The sequence below is a fragment of the Aphelocoma coerulescens genome, chromosome 11 (genome assembly GCF_041296385.1).
Source record: "Aphelocoma coerulescens isolate FSJ_1873_10779 chromosome 11, UR_Acoe_1.0, whole genome shotgun sequence".
In the NCBI taxonomy this organism is placed as follows: Eukaryota; Metazoa; Chordata; class Aves; order Passeriformes; family Corvidae; genus Aphelocoma; species Aphelocoma coerulescens.
This window is the reverse complement of record NC_091025.1, coordinates 14500380-14516454: the sequence shown is the minus strand read 5'-3', so window position 1 is coordinate 14516454 and position 16075 is coordinate 14500380. Positions and strand designations below refer to the sequence as shown.

At 39.1% G+C, this 16075-nt stretch overlaps 1 long non-coding RNA gene across 1 annotated transcript in view; it reads right to left on the bottom strand.

The window, feature by feature from the left end:
• Positions 1-6519: 6519 nt before the first annotated feature.
• The window catches only part of LOC138116982 (uncharacterized), a 157583-nt gene continuing 148027 nt past the window's right edge, over positions 6520-16075 (bottom strand). Inside the window, exons 2-3 of the long non-coding RNA XR_011154432.1 lie at positions 7469-7579; positions 6520-7003 (exon numbers count right to left, since the gene is read on the bottom strand). This is a non-coding gene — a long non-coding RNA (uncharacterized lncRNA). The remainder of the gene's footprint in view (positions 7004-7468; positions 7580-16075) is intronic.

The following is a 16075-nucleotide window of genomic DNA, read 5'->3' as shown; positions in this document are numbered from 1 at the left end:
AATCGCTTCCTTTGAAATGATACTTCCATAATTCAAAAGTTACTTGCCTTTTACAGATAATGGGTTAAAAGCCTGATCAAGGAGATCCTTGACAGACTGCAACAGTTACCTGGGATGATGATACACACACATGTCCCCCAAATTAAATCAATCAATCAATCAATCCATCAGTTTCCCAGAGCAAGGCAAAACAGATTCAAAGACACTGGGAACTGACTGCTGTAGTTAGAAATTACTCAGTCTACACTTGCAGAAGATGCTCCTAAAACCTAGCAAAGCTAACAAAGGCCACAGAGCAACAAAGGGGTCTAAAGGGAAAATACAGAGTTATTTAATGCACCAAGCTGTTCACCAAACTATTACATTATTAAAGGGGAAAACTGCAACAGAGCAAAAAAGTTGTTTGTAAGAGATCATGTCTCACTGCTGCCTTACAACTGGTAACAATATTGGTGCTCTCTGAAAAAATAATTATGACGCCAGAAATATTCCAGACACATTGCAAACACATACAAGAGCAGTCATAACTTCACTACTATTTATGATAAAGCAAAACCTTTTAATAATACAAGTAGCCAAAGAATAAAACCAAAATAAAACAGTGCAGAATTTCTTCATGGTTATTTTTTTCATAGCATTTATTTATTTGTACTTTAAATTACTCACAGAAAAGGAAATCACCCCTTTCTTTCCAATGGGAGACTTGTCAGCCAGCAAACCCACAGCTGAAGATCTTTATCTCAAAGAGGCTAAAAGACTAAATTATTTACAATTTAACTATAACCTAATTCCAAAGGAATTGTGCTCATGCAGCATTTTCTAACAGTTTATGCAAGCACAGGCCAGCTGAGAACAAACAAGGCATTAGCTGCATACGATTCCAGATTCCTAATTAACCATGCATACTACAACAAGCACCATCACTGCACTAAACAAGTTAACATGCAAATTATTCTTCTATCAAACCAATGCTACAGAGACAACATAATTTCGAAGCATAGCAGAAGAATCAAGACTCTGGTTTTAACCTCCCTTCATGATTAGGTAATCCAATTTGCTTTCCTAAACATTTGTATAATAACAGCACATAAATGCTAGAACTAGTCTACTGTGTTGCTTTTGATATTGTAAAAATAAAAGGATTAGTGGCAAAAGTTTTGTGCTTATGAAGAAGTAACCATCTATTTGCACAATCTTTCATATGCTTCATAGACATATCCAGACATTACATGCACTTTTCATCCAAATTCCTTCCCATGCTCACATAAGAAGACCTGCCTCTGAACTGAACATAGAATCCACCTAACAAAAAATTTTTTTCAGCTATACAAGTTTATACTCTACAGTTCGATACAGATTATTTTAAAAGTTACCAACAGCATCCTTCTAAAAGAAATGGAACAATCAGAAATTGCTACACTCGGTGGAAGTATGTAATAATTTAAAATAGCATGTTAAAAACATAGTGTGTACAAACTGGTCCACATCCAGAAAAACACAATACCATAGCACATGTTAAAAATGGATCCTAAACCACACTCCTCCTACCTCAAAGGCAGGGCTTTAGGCTGTATCTGGATTAACAGGAAAAACTGAGTAGGATTTAATTATTCCCTTTGCTGGGATGACAAGAATGACTGCAGGGCACGAGGGCAGGGAAGCAGGCAGCAGTGCACAGCAATCACTCACAGTTCTGCATCCTGCAGTGCTGTGTGGACCTTATAACCTTCAGCTTAAGCCATTCCCTCGTGATCAGAACAGTCATACTGCCTGGTGCTGAATTACTTTGTCACTGGTAATGCTACAGGATGGGTCATATCCATCAAACCAAGTAAAACCCTGCACAGAAAGATTTATACGCTGCTTTGCAGTACAACTGCTCACAACAGGGAGGGAGCAGCCAAGACCTGACACTCCATGTGTCCCTCCTCAGCAACAGCAGATGAGTCCTGCAGAAAAAGAGGGCAAACAGAAAGCATCTTAACTTCTTAAATGTTCTTCAAAGGGGAAAAAAACCTGCAAGAAAAAGGATATGCAACTACACTGCAATGTTCAGTGTTTGACAGCTGGAAAAAAAAAAAAAAAGAACAAAAAAGCATTGCAGTAGGCGTGGATAGGACCACAACACAATTATTTTAAACTAATCTCCATCAAAAAAACGAAATACTTGCTGTCCACACATGCCTGCTTCTGCTGAACTTTTCCTCCTGGAGCACAGGAGCTCCTCAAAAGGTGGCATCAGCACTGACCAGCTGTGGCTGGGTACAGAAGACCCACAAGTCTAATTTCATTTCACTGCAGTTCAGAACAGAAGAATGACAGAAGAGGGCTGAACTGGGGCCAGTTCTGCCCATTCTAAAATTTCCAGTGATAAAAAGCAGACAGATGCAGAGATTATTTGGATAGGTGGGTAGGAATACTGTATGAGCTCTCACACAAATACTGGTGACAGACACAGGCCCTTTCTATAATACTAACTATGAACTGATCTGAAATACTGCAGTGGAGAACTTAGCCCTTTACAGGGGTACAAAACCAGAAGATCTGTAAATCAGGGGCAGGAAAAGCATTAATGAAAATCAGTGACTACTTACCATAATCATATCTGATTTGAGACCTTTGGGAGCAAGTTCCTTCCCCTCAAGGAGTGTGTTTTGTAAAATCTATTAACTATTAACAATCCAGAAGCCTTGGGCAGGACAAATAAACTAATCAATGTCCATCAGCTGCACAGTGCAGATCACTGATCAAGAGAGACCTGGTTCCACAATGAGAAAGAACTAGCAAGGGATGTATAAGGTCACAGTCTAACTCTTACTGCCATGCTAGGAGACCTCCAGCACTTTAATCCTCACATATGGGGTTGCAGCAGGTGCCCAGCAAAAGCCTGGGGAGGCAAATGCAAACTTCTACCAGCTGGCAGCAACTCAAGACATCATGACCTGTACTTTATAAGTTATTGCTGAAGAGCTCCCAGATGAGCTACATTAATAAAGCTTCAGCCTAATTAAACCACATCCTTCACATCTCATGCTCCCATGTGTCTGGGAAGATCAATGCAAACCAAGGCAACCCAAGTGGGAATCATTAAATGCATCTGTGAGCCACGCCAGATCAACAAACAATTAGACACACAATGTACCAATCAGGACAACAAACCAGCCTTATGGTTATGATCCCATCAGCTTAGCTTTCCTCAAGTGTACTTCCAATTAATTATAAAACATTTATACACAAACAGTGGCATCTCTAAATGTCTACTTTAAACACCATTAACACTGTCAATAGTCTAATTTCTATATGTAAACAACACAGCCTTGCTCTCGACAGGAATGTCTTACCCCACTGAAACTTTCTGTGCTTTTTTCAAGTACATAATTATACTGCTATAGCTGTAATCCCTGAAGGAAGCGAATGGGAAATATGGAAATATGGGAGCCAGGAAATAGAGTTTCCCAAAAAACAGTGATTAATGAATTCAATAAATATCAAAAAGAGGGAATACCTCAACAATTTTCAGGAACCCACTCAACAATCTATTTAAAGTTTTTAGAAGACAAAATTAAAAAACACACATGCTACAGCTCTGCATGGAGCTCACAACTTTTTGCAAAGATCAGTGCTGCCACTTTCTGGATGAGTACATTTACCCATTTCCCAGATGTGTGAAAAGGCTGTGGGGTGCTTCATTCGCTGGGCTGGAAACTGGACCAAGCAGGCAGAGCTTGGCTGGGAGAGCAGAGGGCCCCACACAGCAACACTGATGCCTTTATCAAGGAAGAAAAAGGTTTCTCATAAAAAAAGAAAAATCAAACAAACAAACATGTTTAATATATGGAAAAGAAAGGTCTTTAGGAGCTAGAGAAGCATTAATAGAATGAAACTGTCATCTGTACAGCCTGCACACCTCTTTGCATACCCAAAACAATGAGAAAGGACTTGTCAAGGAAGGCCTTCCCATCACTGTCCTGTGTTACTCTGGGATCAAATGGCTGATCCCAGAGCACCGATATCCTGATAAATGCTCTGCTCTTGTCATGTAGACATGAGCCTTTTGCTACAGCCTCCAAAGAGTCAACACAGAGAATGCATCTCTCCCATTTTGTGAAAGCCCTGACACATTCAGAAAACAATCAAAACAACAAAAATGAATCTCCAAACCCTACCAAAACTTGATAGTCTACATTATTACCAGCTACAGACCAGATGGACTTCTTAGTCTGCAGTACCAAAGGAGAGACATTCATTTTAACTTGCATTTTTTTATTGTGTTTATTTGCTTTTTTTCATAGTGCCTTAAAGTGTCTCCTTTGCTGGCATTTATCAACAAATATTTGAAGACTAGAAGAGTCGTAGCCACTTATGATTCAATCCAAGCAGTTTCTGTAGCTGGACATGGTTATTTGGTTTGCAATACTAAAAATAAAACACTAAAGCAAACAAACCCTCCACAGCTGGATATGTTAGCGCTGCCAAAAAAACCCAAATAATCCAGATCAATTTGAGTGGCTTGGGATCATATGCTAACTCAGTGGCTCTTAACTCCTAAAATGAAATTCAGTTTTCTGTATAATCAGAAAAGCAGTTAACTCAATATAGATATTACAGGATATAACACCAATGTTCTAGTATCAAATATTTACTTCAATCAATATTGATTATTGTAATAATAACAATGTATTGTACATTATGGGGCTACCAATCTGAAGTCACTCTTTGGTGAACTAGGGCAGAAATGTGGTGAATAGGAAGGAACGAGGTGTACTCTGACCAAAACAGTTAGATGTGCCATCTCTGACTATCAGTGTCCACCACATTTGGTGTAAGGATTTAAAATTTTATCTTTCACTTCCATCTGACTGCCCTCAACCATCAGTCCAAACTTGGTCTGGCAGAACAACTTTTCCACAAAACCTGCCCTCACACTGATATCTTTAAAGCAGCAGCATTAGTGCTATTTAGATCACAAGATTTCCAACGCTCATGTTACCACAGAATGAGGAAATCTGTCCAGGCAGACATTTCAGTGAAGTAGCATCTAATTATTTCCTCTCTTAGTGAATCTTTTTTAGAGCAGAGCCTAAAAGGAGCTTAAAACAAATCCCACCCATTTAAAAACTATGGCAGGGTTATGACTTTGCATCTCACTTGTTTTCGGTTCCTCTTTTTGAGCCCTACTAAATTTCATCAGTAACAGCTGTCTTCCCATCTTTAGATTTTAGGCATCTCACTCATGTTAGAACTTGCCAAACAGAGCTCTTGTCCACACTAGAAAACAGTAGCAATTTGCTTATCTTCCTGCAAACAAAAGAGTGTAACAGATGCTCTATCAAAATAAGAATAACCATACTGATAAAAGTCCCTTATACACTGAGATAAGTCGTCCATTAGTCTTTTCCTGAAGCTATCATTATAACTGTACTTCAGGAAAAACAAATCAAATCTAAACCAGGTAGAACAGCCAAGGTGATGCACAACGTATTTAGTATTACTGTTTACTTTAGCAGGCAGAAGATGGAAAAAAAATAAATTTGACATATTGTTGTAGCAACAATGAACAAATAATAAAATAATATACCCTACAATGCAGCTACATTTATGGCATTGTTTCATTTGTTACCATCAGAACAATACAGTGGATACTAATGATAATCACTATATGAGTGCTTGCTTCCTTTCTTCATATTTCCTACCTTATTTTTCCCTTTCTCACAAAACATCCAGAGTTACCAGTATGAACAAGATAAGTCTAAATAAACTATTAGAAGAACAGAGATAGAATCCAGAGGTATCTTCCTCACAAGTGAAACAAAGAGGTGCGAGGAAGTGTCAGCTCCAAATGCTTCATCACTGCCCAGGGCAATTCTAGAACATATCTGGGGAAGCCAAGATATAAACAACACGTTTTTGTTGTAAAAGCAACATTTAAATAGGTGTGCTCTGAAAGAAAAGAAACAGCAGGCTGAAAAAATTAATGGAAAACTTGCTCAAGACTGACATAACAGGATAATTGTCAGATAATTGTAAGAAGACTTCACACACAGGGAAACACAGCCTCAAAGCTGCTCCAAGGTCAGCAGGATTTGGGCTGAACAATTTAGGAAAGGCAACCTCTAGAGTTATTGTAGTTACATGCTCTCAGCTCCTAATCCAAAAGGAAGCTCCTTTTAAACTAGGTATTGCAGATGATGGGGGCCTGCACTTTTTAATCATTATTATTTTCCTCCTCTGGCAGACTGGGAATTGCTATTCAGTAGTTTTAGGCATTAAGTAATTTTGAGGTGCACAGGACATTTTAATTAGGCCGACACTGTTTTATACATTGTATTGATTTTGCCCTTTTTTGGCTATTAATTGATTTATTTTTTCCAGTTGAGGATATGAATTTATCATTGATTTCTACTAAGTCAAACAGCTGAAGGATGATACACCTACTGCAACTTGATGTTTTCCCATAAAATGCCACCGGGGAAGAAAGTTTCCATTTTACCTGCTTTCCAGGTGAAATGGCTCCACAACTGCAGGCTCAGCTCTGCAAGAAACTACAGCCCTGGATTACTGCCACTGAGCAATGTGATCACTGCCAGGCGAGGAAGGTACTTATGCACATCAGGAGAATGGTAGCTTGTAAACACAATTCATCACCAGTGGCAGTTACTCGGTATGTTACAACGCTCACATTTTCTTTTATTCCAAATCATTATGCACAAGAAAGTGTGAATAGAGATCTTTTAAATTCAATCTTTCACATCTGATCCTCTTCTTCAGCTTTTAGTAGATCCAGCAGAGATGCCAGACAAGCTTTCCATTAATCCTTTTAGAATAGGATTTCCTCTCCATGCTCTGACCATGGTTCTCCATGTCGACACAATCAGATGCAAGGTGCTAGGGCCTGCTTCTCCTCACTGCATCTCACCCAAACTTATCACTGATGGATTTTTGTGGAAATTAACAAATAGTTTCCAGAGATGCCTTTATTCCCCCCCACAAAGGACACGATCTTCTGGAGAAAAAAAAAAAAAAAAGCCAAATCCCATTGTTACACAGCAGTCACATGCTGCATGCTTGTTAACACAGTTATAAAACCTACTGAAATTATCAGGTTAGTCTACCAGTGCTTCTCAGAGGGTTTAAAGTTGTTTTCAGCTACTGGATGAGATTTCAGCAATATCTTTTAATTAACTGTTTGGAAATTTCAACCACCCAATACTGGGCATGTCAGTGTTAGAAGGGAGATATTGATCTGCTCAACTGATCATTGTAAGGATGCTGTAGCTCCAAAAGGGGCAATTAGATGTTTGTATCAGAACACTTGCAAGTCTTCCATGGAAAGCCAGAGAACTGGCTGGGATCCACTGGAAATGTGCCCTTGGAGCACTAAGCACAAGAGAAGCCTCACACAGAGCAGGGAGATGTTCTGTTGCATTAACTGCAATTGACAGGACGAGGACCTGGGACTGAATTTTACCTGGCAAAAGGAGAACTCCAATTTCCAAGTGAGCCTGATGCAGTTCATTTAGTCTTGGAAGAACCTCCAAACTTGGACTGAGCAGTTCTGAGTACCAGCCTTGCCAATTCCCTTCATGAAAACAGAAGATGGCAAAAGTTTGCACATGAAGGATTGTTAAGAGGAGCAATCCTCGGCTAATAACGGCCATTCTTTCAATACTTTATTTTCACTGACGCACTGGGCAGAGCTATTATTAAACCCAGGGTCAGAGAATGAACGGCTAATATGCTGCTAATGGATGCAGCTGTTACTCACTTCATGAGTCATGACAGTAACACCACTGAGTGGCACTTCATTAACTTAGAAGAAAGATGGGAATCAAAGCTTCTGGGTGTAACACCAGCAGGAAGACCTGCAATTGCCAATCTGCAACATTCTCTCAGCCTGTTACAACACAGGTGGAATGCAAGTTAATATTATAATTTATTGAGGAGTTAATAAATGGGTTGATTTGCAAGGAGTGTTTCCTTAGATCTACCTGCACTGAGTCAGGCAAATGTGCTACATGACACGCAGTGAGAAAAAAATAATTTTATATACTCAGCAACAGAACAGATCCTGAGTTGCAAATAACTTTAACCGTAACAGAGGCCATCTAGTGAGGAACTGCCATGTTAATACTACATTGCATTTTTAATCTATACTTCAATCAGGAAGTCCAAAGAACTGTAAATACTTGCTCTTGTAACAGGTAACGTGATTTTTTGTATATCAGATTCAGAAGCAAAGTTGATTTAACAAGAGTTTCACCTGCTAATAGTTTCCTATTGCATTCCTACTCTAAAACCTCTCATTTTCTCAAATACATCCATTTCTTTTGTAGCATAATGTTTTCAGCTCCTCTGCATATTTGTTACAACCCAACTGCACAATACCTGCCTTAACCCATGAGTTCTGACCTCGAACAGCCTGAGGAAAGAACACAAAAGGCAGCACCAACACAGTTCTCCCCGTTCTGAGTCTTAACATGACATCCCATTTTGAGGCTCCATCCATCACAAAATTAGAGTTTCCATCCATTGACACAGCTAAAAGAAGTAGTAGGGGTGAGAAGATGAAAAGAAAGGGTTCCTCAGCAATGCCACTCAACTCAGAGCAGTAAAATAAAATAAACAGCCAAACCACTTGCAATAGCAACAGTGTACCCAGGCAGAGAGTGAATCACTAACAATTTCTTGGAGCTTTATCAAGAGAGAGCCCATTTTATAGATTACTGTAAAATGAGAATGGAAATAATGCTTAGAATTTCAATAAGCCTTTTAATTTATTGCTTTGAATCTAATGCATTTAATAGAAAGTAGCTGTCTTCAAGGCAAGGTCTGTGGTATTTGCTTTTAGGACATTGTCCTCTTCCCTTTTCATACACAGATAAATAATAAGACTAAAGTATAATGTTCATTATCCATTTTTCACTAGGAAGAATTCAGCTAAATGCAGCAGCATTGACAAAGCAACTAAGCTTAGTAAATGAAAGCTCTCCTACATCACAGTGGCTAAGGCTAACGAGTAAATAAACAGATACGTTTTTAACAAGATGTTTTCCTTGCTTACTACACATAGTTTTGAGAAATTTCATTTGAGTCTCATTTTTGGTGGCTAGGTATCAGGTTTGGATGAAGATGTTTTAATGCATTTGTGAATAATTAGCAGGGAAGTGTTGATAATGAGGACAAAAGGGAGAGGAAGAAAATCTGTCTCTAATAAGCATCCTCAATATTCTACTTCTCTTCAAAAAGTAGTTGGGTATGAAAGTCACAAATGTACAGCAATCACCAGCACTACCAACATGCTGAGGGAACGCTTGGGCCAGTCTGCCCAGCAGGGTCCTATAACAACCTGAGGGGCTGACTCACACATAATACTGACCTTTGAAGTGGCCTTTTACAATGCACAACTCCACCAACACAAATTCCTGCCCCACACTGAAGCACTGAGCTGTGCAGTTGAGCTGCCTGTACCCTTCCGAGTCACTCCTGTCATGTATTCAATCAGTGTTCAAACACAGGCCCAAATACAAGTCAGAAAAGAAAGGAAAAGGAATCTATGGAAGTAACTTATGCAGCCTCAATATGAATAAAGAAGCAGAATTTTACAGAATATCAGTGGAAGAAATCCATACAATTACATGAGATCAGAGATCAAAAACCACTGTCATTAAACTAGAAAGATACAGAACTCAATTTGGAAAAATATAACATTGGCAACCTCAGGGGAACAAGAGAGAATTGAGCTGTGAATGTTTAAAACTCAGCATATTAAATGACTATGAGACAAAAAATTTAATCCAAGTGTTCAGCAAATAGGGACAATACAAATTAGTATTGCTGTTTCAAATACTAATGTTGCCCCATGTATCAAAACATTACCAATTCTAAAGCTTTGTTACACCATTTTATTACTATTAAGCAGAGAGACCAATAAAAATAGCACAAGAACTCCTGAGCCCATAAAAAACCCAGCTAATTAACTGCAGAACTAGAAGTATAGAGATACCCACAGTCTATTGATGGACAAGCATAGCTTTAGGCCTGAATTCTAAGTCCCAAATCCTCTTAGATAAATTCCTCTACAAGCTAGGGAGCTCTGTGGCATAATGCAAACACCAAATCCAGAGTTCTGATAAAATGCCACATAAAAGTTAAGACTGGTTTCTGACGTGTATCAAGATATGTATTTCAGTTTTAAAACACAGCTTAGCCTAATTTTTCTGTCATCATCTCATTTTTTCCCCCCTGTGACACACCACTATTTTCAGAAGAGTTTGTTCATTTACATGAGCACATACACAGCACATTTAGTATATTTTCTTCAATCTGTTCCCTGGGAATGCAAGTCAAAATCTGGGAATTTGAGACATGCCTTTAGGGCATTGCTCTACTGACTGACCACTGAGGTATCCTGTCAGAACTCTGAAAAGTGACACTTTGTCCCCTTCGAAGTTTGCCAATGTTATTCAAAGTCAAAAGGGCACCAAGGGAGGGGGAAAGAGGATCTGAACTCCTGAAAACAGAGAAATGAGACCCTGCTTAAGGGAGGAAGCTTGTTGTTAAATTAATATGGTGGGCTCTTAAGGAACAAGGAGGATTCTTGGGGATTACTTTGCTTTGGAGAAATTTCTAATCTTTCTATTGCCTGTTCTATGCTTAAGGGACTGTTTGCTTGAAATGTCTCTTCCATCATCTACTCCTAGTAATACTTTTCTTTCTATTTAAAATAAAAGTCTGATAAAATGTTCAAATTAAAAAGTGCAAGTCCACATAAGCATGGCAAACACACAGGATCTCCCTTGGAAAGTAAAGGGGAATGCCAAGACAGGGGATCTCTTATGAAGGCAGCAGGAGGTGCTCTGGAATCCATTGGGAACTCCACATCCTTTCTGACTCCAGCAAAAGCAGACAGCAAACAGACAGGCACATTAGCACTTCTCAGTACTATTTACCCATCCCTGCATTTTACAGAGAAGCAAGTGACCTTCTCTTGTCCCACAGGCTTTATCAACTCTGATAAATAGTTCAGTTAAAAAACAGGGAAGCTGTTTAGGAGGTGATGATTTATTGGTCCAATCTTCTCAAATATATAATTAATTTTTTTTCCCCCTGTTGATGCAACCAACAGTCAAACCCCAAACCTTGTGTTTTACTGTCTCTTCCAGTTTCTGTAATAAACATAGCTTCCTTCTTCAGAATTCATAATTGAATCTGGTGTCTATATAACAAATATAAGAAACAATAACATTCTCCTCCCGCAGGCAAATCCAACCAGCATTCACCTCCACAGTTTGGAAATAAAATTCCAACATGCATGAGTATGAGCTCTTACACTGAGAATCTGCAAAATGTATTTTATAGTATTTTCACCTTTTTGTTCAGAAAACACATACTGTCTGCTCAGAAGATTGTCCACAGCTCTCTGACACTAAGCTGAGGTGTTGTTCTTTAGAAGGGTGGGCAGTTATCAACAACCAGAGAAGTGGTCCAGTCCTGCTAAGGGTATTTGTTACAAGTTAGAACACCATGAATTCTGGATTTTCCTACTTTTCCGCAGTGTAACATCGTTTGCTACTTATGATTTATGCTGAAAATATAACCAGAGCTAACTCAAGACTGGAAATGCACTAAGTGCTGAAACATACTGCTGTGTAAATTTTGTGGACACAAACAGAAAATTATCCATAGCTAAAAAGGCAAAAAAAAGCTTTAGTCATGGAAATACAGGCCTGTACTATTGTGTACACTCCCATCACCATTGACAGAGGATCACTACAGGAAACTTCCAGACCTATGGGATAATGAAGCACCCACAGAGGATCAGATGAAATGCAAAATTAATGCTTCAACCACTCATTCAAGGGCCAAAAAAATCCAAGTACATACACTTGACCATTGCTGCAAAGAGAGCATAGAGGCTTTCAAATCTCTTCCAGGACCATGTTTGCTCAAAGATCTCCCAGGAGGTATAGATTCTTACCCTTTTTAACACTGTGCCTTCTACATCTTCCCTGTAAATTCAATAAGATGTCACAGGTAAAAACCACTGCTGAGGGCAACAAGGCTTAAGCACTGTTTTGCAGGCACTGTTTAATAAGAAAACAAACATTAAGAAAAAATAAACAACAGAATGATTCATTATTATTTTCAAACCTGGAAGGCTGGGTTTGGGGTTTTTTTTAAGTTGCCTTAAAATACAATAGCTCTGCTATTGTACTAAGCAATGCTGGTATCAGTGGTAGGCAATGTCATATTTACTAGAAAGTACAGAGAGTTCAGAGATGCTGAAAAACCCCCAGACAATAAAAACCCCAGACAGACTTCTTGCACTTCACCATTTGTGAAGTTGGGATCAAATATCTTCCTGTAATTTACACAGCTGAATATTCACCTACAGAATCAAACAACCCCCCCTCCAAAAGCTCATTAGTTTCTTCAACTAAACTTTAGTGATCTTTTGAGCTCCCCATGGTTCCACCTTCTGAGCAGCCCAGGAAATAACAAACACAGAGCTCTGTCTCATTGTGCAGAAGGCACAGAACAGCTCCCAGAAGCACTGGCCATTATCCCTTCCTGTTCCCTGCACTGGAGAGGGAAAACACAACCCAAAATTTCAGCCTCTCAGGTAACACAGAGTATACCGACATTTAACCTATCCTGAGATGTTTTTTACTATCCTAAAAGGAATGAACTTAAGGGAAACAGCATCTACCCCACAGCAGATGGGAAAGGTTGGGTAGTCTGTGCCTGTATCATAATGTTTTGGGGTATAAAACGTGAACATTTAATGGGCAGAACAATTCATGCTGAAACATGCACAATATCAAGCCAAGGGGGAAGGAACAGTTAAGTTTTTTTTTTTTGCTACAACAGAGATTTAAAATAGGCTAATACAGATGTCACCACCTGGTCTGACAAAGACATTTGTATGTCCAAAGTACTGAAACAACACTGTGTAATTAAGATGAAGCACCAAGTTACCTCCTAGGTAAGAAGTGAAAGAGAAAAAACAAAAAGGGGAAAAAAAGTTTCAGGGGGAAGTTGATGCATTCCACTAGGAAAAGACCCCTCTGTAACAGATGCAGACACTAAAATCATGTTTATACCCAAACTGTGAGGGATTCTGCAACAACTATTACCTAGTAATTGTCTTACCTTTGCTTGCACATAATGCTTTCAGTAGTAGTTATCCTGAGATGCTTTTTTTCCCACATCACCTGTGAGACAGCTAATTATTTTACCTACTTTTCATCTATCTTTCCAGCCTCTCACTTCAGCTGCTGCTTTGTTATCAAGTCTTATTATGAATCTTGCCATAATTGGGACTTTCAACCAAGCACTAACAATGAAATAGTGGCATAGCATTCCCAACTTTCATTTAAAATCACCACCTTGTTGACTGCAAAGACTGAAATGTGTTAACCAAATTAATTCAATAGCTTCAAAGAACAAAAAAGTATTACTGCACCTTCACTGGATTTCTAAGCTCTTGACCCGAGACTAATGGAAAATAATTATATCAATTCACTGAGTACTGAATATATATATATATATATATGAAATAATACCAAATGCTGAAAAATACTGAGAGTACAGAAAGTACTTTTATTTTCTTATTCTCCTGTAAAGTTAACAGCTTCATTTCACAGATACTGCTTCTCACGTGGAGCTAACAGCCCTGCAGCACAGACCCTTTCCTATTTGCACAAGGCACGTCCTCACTGCAGCCCAGTGTTGATCCCAGCAGCAGCTGATCCTCTGAGCGGATCCCTCTGTTTCTCAGGGGCATCGGTGAGCCTGTGGTGCAAAGGAAGCCAGTTCCATAAGGAATGGTCAGAGGTGAGAGCAGCTGGGCTGGGAGGTCAGCTGGCTGCCTCTAAGTGCCTTCTAATTCCCTGTCACCTGGTCCAGCTCCTGTGGCACTCACACCAGCATTCCCATCAGCAGGACAGGGGCTTTGCCAGCAGAACCAGGCAGAGCATCACCAAAGCACTGTCCCTTTCCTCATCCAGAACCAACTCTGATTCCTGCACTCCCTGCTCTCCAACACCACTAGGAGAGACTCTAGAGCAGATTCTCAGGGGATCAGAAACCCCTCTGTAGCACAGTACTCAGTAAAACACAACCCAGGGCTGGCCTGCTGCTTCTACTCTTAAGTGTACAGTGCTACTGCTAACAATAAATCACTGTGCACAATGGGAGAGGCCAGAGTACAAACATTTGAAGCATGAGGTCTTCTGTAAGCCCCAGTTCTAGCACAATCTAATCTCACAATCAGAGAATTGGCTCAGTTTACAGCAAATTTTAAGGTTTTTTAGGTTTAATTAGAACACCGTCTGCCCGAAGTTTTTCTGATGACTAAAAGAGCCTAGAAGCAGGTTGAAACATATGGTACTACAGCAGTGCTAGAATAATAAAGAAGGCAGACTTCCACAGAAGTCTGTGGAATAATTTACATCATCTTTTTGCTACCAGAACATTTAAAGAATGATTATCCTTTATGAAATCCATGGAGCTTCTGTTAAAGGAGCAGCATCAAGACCCCAACCTGGCATCTGCCTGTACTGTAAAATTACTCAGGAGGATCTCTGTAAAGAGCAGTCTGGAAGCAAATGAGCAGCAGTAATATTAAAATATCTCCTCCTAAAAAAAAAAAAAAAAGAAAAAGAAAAAAGAAAAGTGCAGCTGCACTGTTCAGGTAGGAAGTACCAGTATTAAATACAGAACCCACTAAATAAAGATTGAACATGCTACTTCTATATGTACATACAATGAAAGGACAAAGAAGCCAATTATTCATCAAGATATGTGTTTTTCAGATCTATGACAGGAATTTATAAGCATGAAGGAAAATGTACTTTGCAAACTGATTAGGTCAAATGACAATATTTACATAATTTTACAAACAGGAGACTATATAATATTAAAACATTAATGCACACATGTTCTTTATATATGCAGCCAGTACCTTGGCAATAATTTAGTGATACAAGATTTCTGTATCCCATGCATTGCTGTGTAATGTTCTACATGAAAGAATAACGTCTAATTTTACTCTGAAGACAAATGATTTGTCATGCAGAAACGTTCATTAGATTTAACCATTACTAAAACACAGGGTAATAAATCATGATTTTGCATCAAATGAAGAAACAGCACCTTTCCTAGCTTAGTTGTTCAGTCATAATCATGATAAATGGACATTCCGGGACAGGTGAATTTTAACAAGCATTCAATACCCTTAGATTAATCAGATTTTTGTTTTCTAGTTTTTGTTCTCTCTTCCTCTATGAATGAGAGACTGGAGTTGAAAGCAACATTGAATAAACAAGTGTTCATTGCTGCATTAAAAAGCTGTTTCCTGTCACAAGGAGTCCTTCAGCAGTTTCTCTAGTTCTCATCATTCCACCCTTCCACACAGGAAAAGAGAACATACTGAGAGAAACATGCATTTCATCTTAGCATTTCAACCATAAGTAACAAAATGTCATCCTGAAACATACATATGGATGTTTTCACTCTGAAAAAACTAAACTCTGGCACACTGTGGACATACAGGCAAAAAACCGTTCTTTTCCCCATTCAATACTGTGGAGTCTCCTGGTACTTGCTGCATCATTGAACTTTTGTGGCATGGGACAGAACAGGAACAGTAGGCAAAAGAAAGCTATGGATGAAATATCTTAACATTAAGTCTGATTTCATACAGCCATAGGACATACAGGACAGCAGCTCAGTAAATCCCCAACCAGTCAGTGAGTGAGCAAGTCCATCCTTGCATATTTGGCTACCCAGAGGTTTTTTCCAGGAGCTGAGGACTGGAAGTCAGCAGGTGTGACTACAAGTATGATGACATGAAAGCCTGAAGAAACTATGTTTGGGCAGTTAATTTAAATGTGATAATAAGTACCCACCGTTATCTCCCAATGAGGTGTTCACAAGAGGGCACTGGGAAGGAGTAAAAGCAGAACGAAAACAAACAAAAAAGCCCCACTGAACTATCTTTAGAGAGCTACATCTGTCCAGCCTGGATAAAATGTGGATGGGGCCCAGCATCGATATGGGAATTGAATTATTT